General features: G+C 39.4%; 1 long non-coding RNA gene across 1 annotated transcript; it reads right to left on the bottom strand.

The window, feature by feature from the left end:
• Positions 1–404: 404 nt before the first annotated feature.
• Positions 405–2,418, bottom strand: LOC144248307 (uncharacterized). The gene is made up of 2 exons (XR_013341685.2): positions 1,464–2,418; positions 405–807 (listed from the first exon to the last, which is right to left on the bottom strand). It is a non-coding gene; the product is annotated as an uncharacterized LOC144248307 (long non-coding RNA).
• Between the last annotated feature and the right edge of the window lie 12,262 nt (positions 2,419–14,680).

Here is a 14,680-nt window from a genome sequence, read left to right as displayed (position 1 = left end):
CAAGTTGCCTCTAAATAAATTTTGATTTTTTAATATTTAGGATGTTTATTCTAAATGATACTTAAGCATTTAATTTTGGTTATTTATTAAATGTGTGAAAAACCCTCAATGAAATGACCCAAGTTGCCTGTAGCTGATCTGAACCAGGAAAAGTTTTTACAACAGGCATGGAACATCCATATCCATATGTGAGGAGTATTTAATTGCCCCTGATTGTGGTTTATTTGTTTGTTTGTGTTTGTTTTGGTTTTTGTTTGTTTTGTTTTTATTTTAACACTATAGAATGTTATATAAGTGTCATGGTTTGACACTGGCACAATGCCAGTGCCCCCATGAAAATGTGATCTCTACCTTGAATGCTGTGAAGTAGAATCTAGAATAGAGCAAAGCAGGCCCAAGCTTAATAACAGGAAAAAAAAACTTTATTAAACTACTACTACTAAAGAAAAGAGAAAACTAAAGAAGGGAAAAAAAAAACCACACAAAGATCAAATTAAAACCTTGCAAAACATTCCTCCTCCCACCACCCAACTCCAACAAACCACAGTGAGACACAATCTGGACCCCAACCAGGTTTCCACCCTCCAAACAACCAATACTCAGTCCATCGAGGGAACAGTCTCTCTCTCCTGTGCCACAGATGTGCCCCCCAAGAAACACAGCTCCACATCCTGTGTTTCCATGTCACACATGGCACCGCCCGGAGAAAAAGTTTGCCATGGTGACCCTTCTCCTTTCCATGCACACTGCTCTCACCACAATGCATGGATGGTCACTGCCTTTAGGATTTTTCCTTTCAAGGATGCCCTGCCAAGAGGGGAGAAAACAACAGTTCAGTTTTTCATTGTTTGGGACCACAGTCCCCCCCCATTTTGCCCTGGGGCCGAGGGCTCAAGAACAGAGATCTTCTTCTCTTCTCTTTCCTTTCCAGAACAGGGGGCGCCACCACAAACCCCCTAACCTTTTCTCTGTTCACTCCAATTTTGTCTTTTTCCCAGCTGAAGCAGGTCTCTTGACTCACTGGCATCCTCCCAAAACACAGTCCCTCTTGAAGGAGAAGATTGGTTCAGGTTGTGGCTAACACGGAAAAGTCCAGCCAAAAGCCACTCCTTGTCCCCCTCCCCTCTAGAATTCCTCCTTCCAACATCCCAGGGTCCAAGGTGTCCCTCTTCCTCTCTTTCAAACCGAGGAGGGGAAAGGAAAATTCACAAAGCTTTCATTTCTCAAGGAAGGGTTAAAAGTCCGAACTCCCAGGATGGCTCGATGCCCGGACATCCAGCAACTCCCACACAACTGGGCACCTTGCAGCAGCTCCCCCCGCTCCTCCTTCCTCGCGGCTTTCTCTCTCCCTCTCGGGAGAGGAACTCTGGGGGGGGGGGAATGGAGACATCCCAGATTTCTTCCACCCTTCCATCTGCAGGGGCCAGCCCGGTTCCAGTCCTTCCACCACCCTTGGGCCCTACCTTTCAGGCCATGGGGGCTTCCCCTCCCCCATCCAGCTCGTGGCTGGGCAGGGGAGGTTTGCACTGCACGCTGACCGGAACCAAAGAGAGCGAGTTCCCCTGGGAATTCTGCTTTCAACCCCTCTGTGTTCTCAGAGGCGTGTTCACCTTCAATTGACCTCTTCCTTCCGGAAAGAATTCTCTTTCCATGTCAAACCACGGCAATAAGTGGATTTCTTTCCTCCTGCTACCTTTATATAATATTTTAAATTGTATGTTTATGCAATTTACAAACAAGAATAGACAGTGACAGAGGAATTATTAACACTTAACTCCAGCTACATGACTTTTGATGTTTTCCTTCTTATTCTCACACAAAGATCTGCTTCTGCTCTCAAGGTACATCCTGAAGATACTGATATATCAAAGAATTGAGTATGGAAGAGAAATTCAAGAAGTTAATATTTTTCACCTGCCTAACTTTTCTGTGTGAAACCTAATATGTGCAATTTCCCAAACAGTCATTTGTCCAACCTGTTTTTAAAAATTCTTAGTACCAGAGACTTTGTGACATCCCAGGACAACTTACACTAGTAATTTGCAGTTTCTACAGATACAGGATGCTTCAGTGTGTTACTTTTAACCATACTTATATTGTATTGCATGCTTTATATAGCCCTTCTATGTCTACCTGCTTATCCTGCAGTCATGTCTAGTTCTCAACACCTTTCAAGCACGGAGTAGCAAAGTGTCAGCAGAAGCTTTCCTGAGTACACTGGAGGTGATACTTTACATAACGAACTATGTTCTTGTTAAAGCATCCCAGGGTAATATATGCTTTTCCTGAACCACTTTAACAGGAGTTACTTATATACAACAGGGCTCACTCATTATCAACTCATTGGAAGTAGTTTTCTCCATATTTTCTAAACAGTTATTGCCAGTCCTGCCTAAGTATGTGCCAGGTAGCTAACTTAATGAATCATGAAGCCTCTGCAATTCATGAAGTTACTCTTCATGAATTCATTATGAATAACTTGATGCACTGGATTTTACTTTTCCAGGCAGGTTCTCAGGAACTCCAACAAATTCTTTAGGTTCACTTTATGTTTAAATTCTATTCTCCACTATATCTGTACAGTTATCTGTGAATTTGTAGAAGGGCTATAGGGGTGGCTTCTGTGCAAAGCTGATAGAAGCTTCCCCTATGTCTGAATGCCAGACAGATCCAAGACAGTCTCATTGATGGCTAAGACCATACACATCATCAGCCTCTGGGATAATATATTGAAGTAGCAGGAAAGAGTTATTGTGCAGGAACAACTGGGTCCAGAGAAGAGAGGAGTGAGAATGTGTACAACAGCTCTGCAGATGCCAAGATCAATGAAGAGGGAAGAAGTGTACCAGGTACCAAAGGATAGTTTTCCCTGAAGCTTGTAGTGAAGACCATGGTGAGGAAGGCTGTTCCCCTGCAGCCTGTGGGCGTCCACATGGGAGCAGATCTGAAGGATGCTGTGTCCCCATGAAGAAGATCATGTAGGAGCAGACTCCTGCCGAGTGCTGTGGCCCCGTGAAGAGAGTGGCACACAATGGAGTGAGTTTTCTGGCAGGACTTGTGACCCTCTGGGTGACCCACGCTGGAACAGGCTGTTCCTGAAGGACTGCATTCCATGGGATGGACCCGTACTGGAAGTTTGGAAAGAATTGCAGCTTGTGGGGAGGTCTCATGCTGGAGAAGTTCCCGGAGGACTATCTTCCATGGGAGGGATTTCATACTGGAGCAGGTGAAAGAGAAGAAAGAAACAACAGCACAATGGTGATGAACTGACTGTAACTTCCATTCCCTTGGGCTGCTCAGGGGTGGGAGGCAGAGAATTCACAAATGATGTTGAGCCCATGAAGAAGGATGGAGTGGCGGGCAGGTGTATTAAGGTTTGCTTTCATGTCTCATAACCCTATTCTGATTTGACTGATAAGAAATTAATTTCTCTGGGTCTGTTTTGTCTGTGATCTGTCCTTGCCCTTATATCAATCAATGAGTCCTTCATTGTATTTTTCTGCCTCTGTAGAGGTAAAGTGGGAGGTGATAGAGCTTCTCTTGGGCTCCTGGTGTCCAGCTACGTCCAATCCACCACAGAAGATAAGTAAATATCTCTTTACCATTACAGTATACCTATGCCATTCATAAAATAGTAGGTACAGATCCAGGACAGGTAGCTCATACAATGTATCTTTAGTTGCCTTATTTCAGACTTCAAACCTTTCAGTCCCAACATATTCTCAATGTATTCTTTAATGGCTTTAGTGAGCAGCAAACACTTTACTAAATATGTATAATAAAATTCATTAATATTTCTTAATTATCTCATTTTTACTGGATTCTGCCAGCTCTAGTTCATGTCATAGAGGCAGCGTACATGTCCACGTACTTATTTTGAATTTCATAGGGTTAATTCATAACAATTGCACATTCCAAAGTAAGATAGTAGTTCTGCAGTTTAAAAAGCTTCAGTACAGATTCTCAGGGATGCAATATTGACATTTATTTGTGTCTCTGTCTTCCTTCTTAATTTTCCAAAGTACTGATGTATGAATAAAAACTGCATAATACTTTGAACAGCATATATTAAAAAGATTAATTCAACAGTATCTTAGTCTGTATAATGGTTTCCTATTAATTGGATTATTATAACAAATTAATTTAGTAGAAATGTCACAGATGCTTGCCATTAGTGTAAATATTAAAAGTGTACCAAAAAATGTAACATCAGATGTATTCACAGCTAGAGAAGAATAACATAACTTGCTTATGAAAAACATATGAAAGACAAAAGAAAAGATAAAAGTTCACTGCCAAAAAATACATTCTACATGTGTGAAAGTAGATAGCATATATCCAGATGTAAAGACCATGTAAGAAATTCCAGAGCCATGGGAAATTGTGTATTCATCATATACCTTGGACTTCCTAACCTGTCATCCGTTCACTAATCCAGCTTTCTTAGGATTCATTTTAACATTCTGAGTTCCTAAATATACTCAAACAGATGTAACTTCTTCAATAAAATTCCTAGAGGAATGTTGTCTTTTCTGCATCAAAATTCACTGGTGTGTACACAGATTGGACAAAATTTCATCCTGGACCAGGAATAGGTTTGAATTTCAATAGTCAAGATTTCTCATGGTTAGTGCAGGAATCTTGTGTACTTGGAAAGCTAAATATCACAGAATTTTACATATATATATATATAGACATTTTAAATTCTAAATATTCAAACAATATTTTCACTTTACTAGACTGCCTTTTTGTAAGTGGCATAACATGTACCCAGCTGAGAAAAGTAAACCTGAAACTATTTGAAGTGTTGAGAGAGATGATAGGCAGATAAATAGGCAGATAACACTGCAGTTTTCTCAGACATAAGTAATTTTCTATTTGTTTTAGTAATTAAATTACAAAAAAACTTTTTAATATGAGTTAAATAAAATTTATTAATGTCTTTGAGGTCCTTGGATTGCATGTACACTGAATTAATTATAGGTGAAATCTTTCCTGTATTTGAAAGACTGAGTTTTAGAATAAGTTTAGAAAATATGCTCTGTTTGGGTCTTCTGAAAAAGTCTTTTCTGCCAAACTAGTTACAAGGCAAACAAATATGGTAGAATTTTCTTCCAGACTCTGCAAGTGTCAGCATGGGGTATAATACTGCTCTTTCTGCACTAATATGAATATGAGAATGTATTTTATTTTACTATAATGTATTTGATTTGACTATAAAGTATAATTTTTAAGTTAATCAAAGTAACTGTCTTGTATGTCTCAGTTCTGCACTGAAATAACAAAGTAAAAATTCCTGTCACAGTTCTTCATGACTGGAACCAAGAAAGAAAAACCTACCACAAGTTTATACAGCAAAGCCATGACAAATTTCTGTTGTAGCTGAAACAAAGTCAGCCTTTGCTAGGGGTGTGTATGGTAAAAAAAAAAAAAAAAAAAAATTAGCCAGCCTGAGCATACAGATTAGGAGATATGCTGTATTTACAGCTGCTGCTTCTCTGAAGAAACATGTGACTCAAAATAGCAAGAGAATCATAATAATGATAGATATACAAATCCCATTGACTTTTTAGCTTAAATACAAATTATAGATTGTAAATAAGATTCATTGGAATTTAATATTGCAAAGAACTGCTATGGTTCTGAACAGCAAGGGGATACAGAACTCACCTTTGCTGCTCAGTGATGTTTTAGGCTGTTTTCCCACCCATTTGCTATGTCTGGTCATATGTCAATGACATTCTGTCATTTACATTAATGTCATCTGAGTTTTGTTGTCATAGCTATAGATGGATCAATGCCTAACATCACACTAAACAATGGGAAACAAATCTGAGGTTATCTGAAGTCTGCAGCACAGAAAATTTGAATTTTAGGGGATTTTTAAAATCATGCACATTTACAGGATTAAAGAAATAAATATTTTTCCTCAGTATCTTATTATTATCTTCCTTTTCCCCCAGGTAGATTTTTCTAGCTTTTAATAGTGCACTGCCAAGCAATAGTATTGGAAGCATATTTGTCTCAGAGCAGAAGTTTTACTGCTATTCCATTTGAATACTTTCCAAACACTTACTTCTTATAACATCACAGTAAGCTCCTACAAGAATGGAATGCAAGGGAATTTAACCAGCACACAGCATAAACTCCAGATTAATTAACTATTTTTATTTGGATATCTCCAAGAACACCCCCAAATGCAAACCTAGTAGTCATACAAAAGTAATACAAAAGTATCTGAAAATGCTGAGGTATTTATTTTTCTCTCAAAATATCTTAAAATATTATTTTATCAAAAATAAATTGATACTTGTCTTACAAGGTCTTGATTCTAAGACCTAAAGCTGGTGAAATGTAAATATCTTTGGTATCTTACAGGGTTATCCCACCACAGCTTCTTTCTGCTAGCAAGTTGCTGAAGAGGAGATCATCTAAGCAATGGAACCTTTATTTAATCAGATTTGGACTCCTCACTCAAGACTTTCAAATTTTTTGTTGCAAGGTTTTATGATTACAAAATATTGATAAGTGCAATTTTTATAAGTTATGGTTTTTTTGTTTTTTTTTTTTTTAATTTAAAAGGAATAACCCTTTTTTTTTACTGATAGTTTCTTGGGGATCTTCACAAATTTTCTATGCCCTGTTTTGAACCTTTTGTATATTCACAGGAACCTTGTCTGTAACATAGTGGTGACATCTGACTGGACCATTCAGGAATAGGATAAGGATTTTACTGTGCTGTTTTGAGTATAGAATTTGTATGCATGCTTATCTACTCAGTGTGAAGAACAGTTTCTGAAATCAACAGATTAAATTTTTCTGTTAGAAAACAACTAATGCAGGCCATAACAAAGATGATTAGCCCAGGTTTAAAATATACACTCCATATTGATGCTAGTAATGGTAATACAGAAATGAGTTATATTTTGTGTTCCTTGAATAGAGGAATATATGTGAGCTGAATAATGAAAGACTGTTTAAGTACATTCATTAGCACTATTTACATGGGAAAATGCTCTACAACATGGAAAAATGGAAATTAAAAGTTGATTTTTATAGTCACATGGATGAAATTAGATTATAAATTGTTCACATTAGCTGAAGTATTCTTTTACTTTCAAAATACAATAGAAAATAAGTCAAGCCACACGTATACATTTATAAATTACCTAAGTTTGTCTGAGGGATGCTTACTAACTTGTGCAAGTATGTGATTGATAAATTTGTAAGTCTAGACTGTATCTGCTGAGCATGGATTTTTACATGGTATAATTTCTTTCAAATTTCCTCAGAAGAAAAAAATTGTTGTTGTCTTCTCTTGTTCTGTCAGTTTAAGAGTTCTCTAAAGCAGATCTCTTTATTTAGCACAGTTTAATGAGATGTTGATCCAATATATTTATACTTTTAGGCATGATATTCCCACTGTTTACAGCCAAACAGGATAAAAAGATGTCACATCATCAAGCAAAATTTTTTCTTCATTATGCCACTTGTATATTTTGTTAATGTAAGAATTTTGGTGCCATTGATTTGCAGCTCATATATTAGTATTAATTCTAATGTAAACGCATGTACAATCACACCATAACCAAGTGGACTGCTGTTGTACAGACTCTGAAGTCTTTTCCAATTTCTTTCAGTTTAGAAATACATAAATAAGAGAAACAAATTGAATACATTTGTGATTAGAGATGAAAAATATGACTGTACACTGGGATTTTTTTCACTTCAATGACTTGTGGTTGTCTATTTCCCTGTGCAATATATCAGAAAATAGAGCTATCCCATGTGCTTGAGGCTTAATCTTATCCTTGGCATGAGCAGATCCCAGAGCCAAATATTTGAAAATTAACTTTCCTTTCTTCCCTTGTGTTGTATGTTGACAAGTGCATTATGATCCATTTGTATAAATGATCTTCAAATAGCTGTCAGTAAGAGCTATGTTTAAACATTGCCATGAAAATTCCTAAGCAGATCAGATTACAAGAGCAAACTGTCAAAGAAAGGAAGTTATCAAACTCTTGTGTCTTTCATGACCACAGGGAGCAGTCCTATCTGTTGGATTTCTAAAGCTGTAGTATCTCAGTTTAGAGAGAAAGAACAAGTGATGGAGAATAATGCCAGATTCCTTAGGACATAGGAAGCCAGTCCTTAAGGAAGCATGCAGCAATGCTTCAAATATAATTTACAGAAACACAGAGTCTTCTGAGTTGGAAGGGACTCACAAGGATCATTTTTAGTCCCACTCCTAAGTGAATGGCTCCTGAGGATCTTGGCATTACTAACACCATGCTCTGAGTGAGCTAATCTCATAACACTGGTGAAGACTAAAGCTGAGGTTCTGCTTCTTTGGAGGATCAATAAACTAACCATTTTGATAGAAACAGTGTAGATATTTTTCAAACTTTTAAAGAATAAGAATTCAGAGAGTTGAAATGGTGCTTGCAGTGCTTACATGCACTGTGCCAACTGGTCCTTGATCTCTCTGATACTTTGTTATTTCAAACTCGCAATCTATCTAGCCCTAGAGACACTTCTTAGATGGATTTATGTTTTAATTACTCTCCAGGTTTGCCCTTACACATTACCTTGTGTCACAGGTACAGCACTCAATCTTGACTGAATGTCTGTAGTTTGAACCTGATCCCATCTTGTCTCTTTCAGCTATGGCAAACTGACTCTGAGCCAATGCTCTATGGGCAAGAGCCAATTGCCATTTCATCAACTTTCTAAATACTGAATCATTTGCATGACTACAGGGATGCTGAAATAATCTCAGAGGATGAGAAGTCAGCAATGTGAGGTGTTTATAGATGGGCATGATGATGGTTTTTGAAAAGCTGTACATATCCGACCCTAGGACAAGCTTATGCAAAAGTCCTGTTTAGAGAAGTGATATTTTGGGCATCTGCCCAACTTTAACATTATGTGATTTTGATATATGCAGCGAAAGCAAAGCAAGGTACAGACAACTGTCATGGGGAAGGGAGTACCAAAAGTTATGGACTACAATTGCCTTTTGCAGTGGTTACGTATGACAAGGGGGGAATACTGCAGAATATTAACAGCTTTACATTTCTGCAACAAGTGAAATACTTGAAAAAAGCTAAAAATTAATTAAGCAACGACTGGTTCACTTTAGTAATGCAGAAAGTCAAAGAGAGTGGACTGGGATGGTGTGCAATGTGGCCTGTGATGGCACATAGGGACATCTAAATAAGAAGAAAAAAATTAGGGAAGACAGTGTTGCCTCAGTCCACAGATTGCCACAAATCTGTGGATGTCTGCACCATTCAGAAGGCTGAAGAGTGAGGAAGTTGGTCTGTCAGACTGGGCTTGGAGTATCCTGCAATTGGAGTCCTGCAATTGAAATCCCTACTGCTGCTTGTAGCTAGCTGTGGAAAGGCTTTGCAGAGTACAGAATGATGCAAGAAGAAGGAAGGAGAGCCAGTAGATCAATACCTGACTGTTCCTAGCGTCACTGGCAAAGTTGTGCATTCTTTGATCATGGGTTGATTTACATGACTGCTGGCAACTGGTGGGGTACACTTGTAAAAAAGGAGGTAAAGACACCTGCACAGGATTTAACAACAGTTATTGAGACATTTTTAGGCTATATTTGAAGGAGAAAGGGATAAAATCAGGCCTGCTAGAGATAAGCTTGAGGGCAGCATGACATTGTTTGAGGGGTGGTGTACTAGCAAGGTCACTTATGTGGCCATCTCAGTACAGGAAGAGGATGAAGACCATGCAACAGCAAAACCGTGTGGGCTGTTGATGCATTAGAAACCACAGATGTGCCTGCAAATGGTGACACAAGCAGTAAAGTTCTCTCCCTGGAAAGGTGGCAGGATCAATATCCCAAATGAACTACTTCTACACCAATGCACACAGCATGGACAAGAAACGGAGGAGCTGGAGGCCACTGTGACCTAGTCAACATCACAGAATCATGGTGGGATGATTCAGGCAACTGGAATGCTGCAATGGAAGGCTTTGAACTCTTCAGAAGGGATAAGCAAGGGAGGAGGTGGGGTAAGTCTGTGTGCTAGGTAGTATTTTGGCAGTCCAGAGCTTAATGACGGTGACAATAAGTTTAACTTCTTAAGGGTTAAGGAGTTGGGGAGAAGGCTTACAGAGCAGATATCCTAGCTGAAATCTGTTATGGACCACCCATCCAGAAGGGAAGGACAGATAAAAAATATTCCATATGTAACTGGGAGAAGTGTCATGATCATTGGACCACCTTATTTTCAGGGGGGTCTTCAGCTTAGCAGATGATTTCTGGAAATACAACACAGCTGGGAGGAGGTTTGTGGACTGTGTGAAAGTAACTTCCTGTCACAGCTGGTGAGGAATCCAGCTGGGACATGTTGTTTGTGAACAGAATGGACATGTCATTGATATGAAGGTTGGAGATAATTTTGGGCACAGCACCTATGAAATTAAATTTTTTTGTTCTTAGAGAGGTAAGAAGCAGATTCAGCAAAAGTGCAATCTTGGCCTTCCAGAGTGCAAACTTAGGCCTGTTTAGTAGACTGGTTGAGAGATTCCCTTGGGAGGGAGTTATGAAGGGCAAAATAGTCCATTAAAGTTGCTCATTCTTTAAGAAGGAAATCCTAAAGGCTCAGAAGCAGGCTGTTCTGATGTACTAAAAGGTGAACCATGGGGCTGTAGACACACTTGACTGAACTGTGGCTGGAAATGAGGAATATAAAAAGAAACCTGGGAGTCCTGGTCCATGGAAGTTGAACATGAGTCGAAAGTGCTCTGGAAATCAGGAGGGCCACCCACGTTCTGGGGGGCATCAGGCACAGCGTCACCAGCCAGACAATTGTCCTACTCTGCTCTGCTCTGCCCTAGGTGGCCTCACTTTGAGTGGTAGAGGCAGTTTTGGGTGCCAAAGTAAAGAAAAAACATAGTTATTAGAAAGGGTCCCAAGGAGCACTCTGAAGATGGTGAAGGGCCTGGTGAGGAAGCCATCTGGGGGAGCGGCTGACATCACTTGGCTTCCTCCCCCTGGAGAAGATGAGCTTGAGAGGAGACTACATCACAGCTTCCTCGTGAGGGAGAGCACTGGGGCAAGCACTGATCTCTTTCCTGGCAGCCAGTGACAGGAGCTGAGGGAGTGGCTTGAAGTTGTGCCAGGGGAGGTTTATTTGGATATCAGGAGAAGGTTCTTCTTACATCCAGCTGGTGGCCAGTGACCAGTGGTGTTCCCCAGGGCTTAGTACAGGGGCCAGTCATGCTTAATATTGTAATTGATGATGTGAATGAATGGATCAAGTGTATCATCAGTAAATTCACATACAACACCACACTGGGCAGGACTGATGGTCTGCTGCAGGGCAGCAAGGCCCTGCAGAGGGATCTGGACAGGATGGATGAATAGGTTGAGGACAGTGGTCTGACAACAGAAAATATTTGGTTGTGCTGTTGGGTCACAACAATCCACTGGGGCAGAGTGAGCCCTGGGGGTGCTGGTGACAGCAGCTGAGCATGAGCCAGCAGTGCCCAGGTGGCCAAGAGGGACAATGGCATCCTGGGCTGTGCCAGCAACAGAGTGGCCAGCAGGAGCACGGCAGGGATTGTCTCCTGTGCTTGGCACTGGTGAAGCTCCACCTTGAATCCTGTGACCAGTTTTGGGACTTTCACTGAAGGAAAAATGCTGGGGCGCTGGAGTGTGTCCTGAGAAATTCCACAAAGCTGTTGAAGAGGCTGGGGGACAAGTCTCAAGAGGAGCACCTGAGGAAGCTGGGGTTGTTTAGCCTGAAGAAAAGGAAAATGATAAGGAACCTTTTAATTCCCTGCAGCTACCTGAAAGGAGGTTGTAGTGAACAAGGAGTTGGTTTCCTCCCAGGTACCCAGCTTCAGAAGAAAAGGAACAGCTTCAAATTGTATCTGGGGAGGCTCAGATTGAACATTAGGAAAAATTTCTTCACCAAAAGAGTGATTAGGCACTGGACCAGTCTGTGCAGAGAAGTGGTTGAGTCGCCTTCTGCAGGAATATTTAAGAGACCCTCTGTAGTGCTTAGGGATCTAATTTAGTAGTCATCTTTGGCTAATAGTTGGGTTGATGATCTTAGAAGTCTTTTTCAGTGAAATTTATTCTATGACTGTCTGTGTGTGTGTGTGTGTGTGTGTGTGTGTGTCTCAGTGGGAGATTAGAAAAATTTCTGATCCCACTTAGGGAATAAATTTGAGGTGTTATGTCCCTGACATATTCCAGGTCCTCCAGCCCCAATTCCTCTGTGGTAAAATCTGTTATATCTATATCTATAAGAGCTTTTTAAAAGTTGATCTATTTTAGATATCAGAAGGACATTGAAGAAACAGATGAAAAATCCAGGACTGCTCTCTTCAGAGTTATTTTTTATTTCCACTGTATTGCTCTCTTTTGCAAAAGTAAATATAGAGGTCCTTTCTTAGAGAAAAGCCTGTCTTTTTTTTTTTTTTTTTTTTTCTCTGCTTCCTTTCATCCAGGTCTTCCTACTCTGGTTACATTTGAGTATTTTCCTGAGTGGTCAATACTGGTTTTACTTTCCAACAGCCATGACAGTAATAACAGGCTACTTATCTGTAGCTAGGGAATCCAAAACACCTACTGATTACAGCAGAGAAATCTGCCTGGCAGAGTGTAAAGGATAAGTCTCCTGTTCAAGTGTGCCCTAGGCCTCACATGGGTGAAAATTCACAGTAGCCCTATCTTGGAGTCTATCTCCTCACCAGATGAAACACCAAAGTGAGATGAAGGAAGTATATTAGTTGGGCTGAGATGTTCAGTGAACTTTGGAGGCTGCAGTTCCGTGGTCTTAACAAATATGACTATTGGACACACTAAAATAATCAAATAATTTGAACTGAAATAGTTTAAAGTGTACCCTTTTTCCCAGACTCATTCAAATAGTTTCACCATACTTGAACTAGAACCTTCTGGCACTACAACTTTTTGTCTTTTCCTTAAAACACAGTTATCTGTTCATCTGGACATCTGGAGAAAAGAAAGAAGAGGTATCTAAATTAAATGTAACTAATAAGTAGTATCTGCTTGCTTTTTTAAAGGGGTCAAAACAATAAATCTCAGATGAAGGAACTGTTTTGTTTGTGATCAAAATACAGAAACAAGAATAACATGAATCAGATATATCTGTGCTGACTCAAATGTAAACAGAACTGGTAATATATTAGTCAATAAAAGACTTTTCCAAAGTTTTCCCTATCAAGTAAAAGAAAAACATTTGCTCTTTATCCCATAGCAATGAACCAAGCATCAAATTCTCAGTGTGATTGGTCCATTAGGCAAATGGGATTCTCTCAAATCTCACAGATGAAGTACCAAACTGAAAACAGCCTCCACAATATGTGTACCCTTTGCTTTTAACCTGTTTTCCAAGGTACAACCCTAATACAACCAGGGCAAGCAAGATGCACAGGGATGCATCCTGTTACATCTCTGGACCTCAAAGGTCAGCTATATCAGAAGCACTCTAAGTGGTTTTAACTTGCTTTTTTAATTTTAACTTACTTTTAGTGTGCATTGCATCCAGCTCTGTCACTGCACATTGGTAGAGTTTTTCCTGTGGGAATCATGTGATTCATAAAGCTGGATATGGAGACTAGAAATCTGCATGTGTCTGCTTATTTGTTTCATTCTGACTGTCCCATTTTTTTTTTTTTCCCCCAGAATTCTGGACATAACTTCCAGTTCTTCAATTTCCTTATATTCCATATCACTGTCCAAGTGTCTATGCATGCTAGCCCTTGAAAGTTGTTATTATACAACTTTCCATTATCTATACCTTGTCCATTCATATTATCTTGTCACTACAAGGATGCCTGTGAGCTTCTTAGGAACATATTGAACATATTTTGGGTCATCCCCTACCAACGATGAATTTTTTACTGTTCTTACTCACTCTGCCCTTTGACCAACCACTGCCTAGTTTCATCTTGGGGAGATGACAGGTGTTTCACAAACAGCCCTAAATGGCAAGCTGTACACTGTTGCAGAGCAATGTGTTTGCATTCTGATGCAATGAAAAGATGAAAAATTCTCCAATATTTACAGTTAATATAATTGAAACATGAAGGAGAATATAAACTTTAGTGATATCCAAACTTTCTGGGTGTGATCATCAGTAGATGGAAATACTTAAAAAAAAAACCCAAAAAGGAATTGTATAAATGGATAAAATAAGTGATGAAACAAGGAATAAAATAAAATAATGCAGAAAGTATGATTGAATCCAACTTCTGCTAGGGTGGGTGCTTTGTTATCCCCCAGTACTTCTGAATCTTCACCTTTATTTTCTTAGGAAACAGGCATGAGGAATGAAGACTTTTTTTTCAGACAGCTGCACTGAATCTATTCTCCACCACATAAAAAAGCAATTCATTTGAGCTACTGCTGTCTATCATTGTGTTCCATTTTTTCTTTCTTATCACCTTGCTTAAACTTGAAGGAAGCGGAAAGTTCACCTATGTCGTTTCAGCTGGCAGCTGAAATTCTTTCTCAGTTTTTTAATGGAAGCAAAAATAGCTCCCAAGATTGAGCACTAGGTGTCCTGAGGCTTTTTTGGTTAGTAAATGGAGATGACAAGACTGGAATGTATTCAATCTGTTGCTGTCTCCTGGGCATCATTTATAGATTCTCTGTCAACCCACAAGATCCTCTATTACT

This window comes from Lonchura striata, chromosome Z (genome assembly GCF_050655825.1).
Source record: "Lonchura striata isolate lonStrDom1 chromosome Z, ASM5065582v1, whole genome shotgun sequence".
NCBI classification, from domain to species: Eukaryota; Metazoa; Chordata; class Aves; order Passeriformes; family Estrildidae; genus Lonchura; species Lonchura striata.
This window is presented reverse-complemented; position numbering and strand designations above follow the sequence as displayed.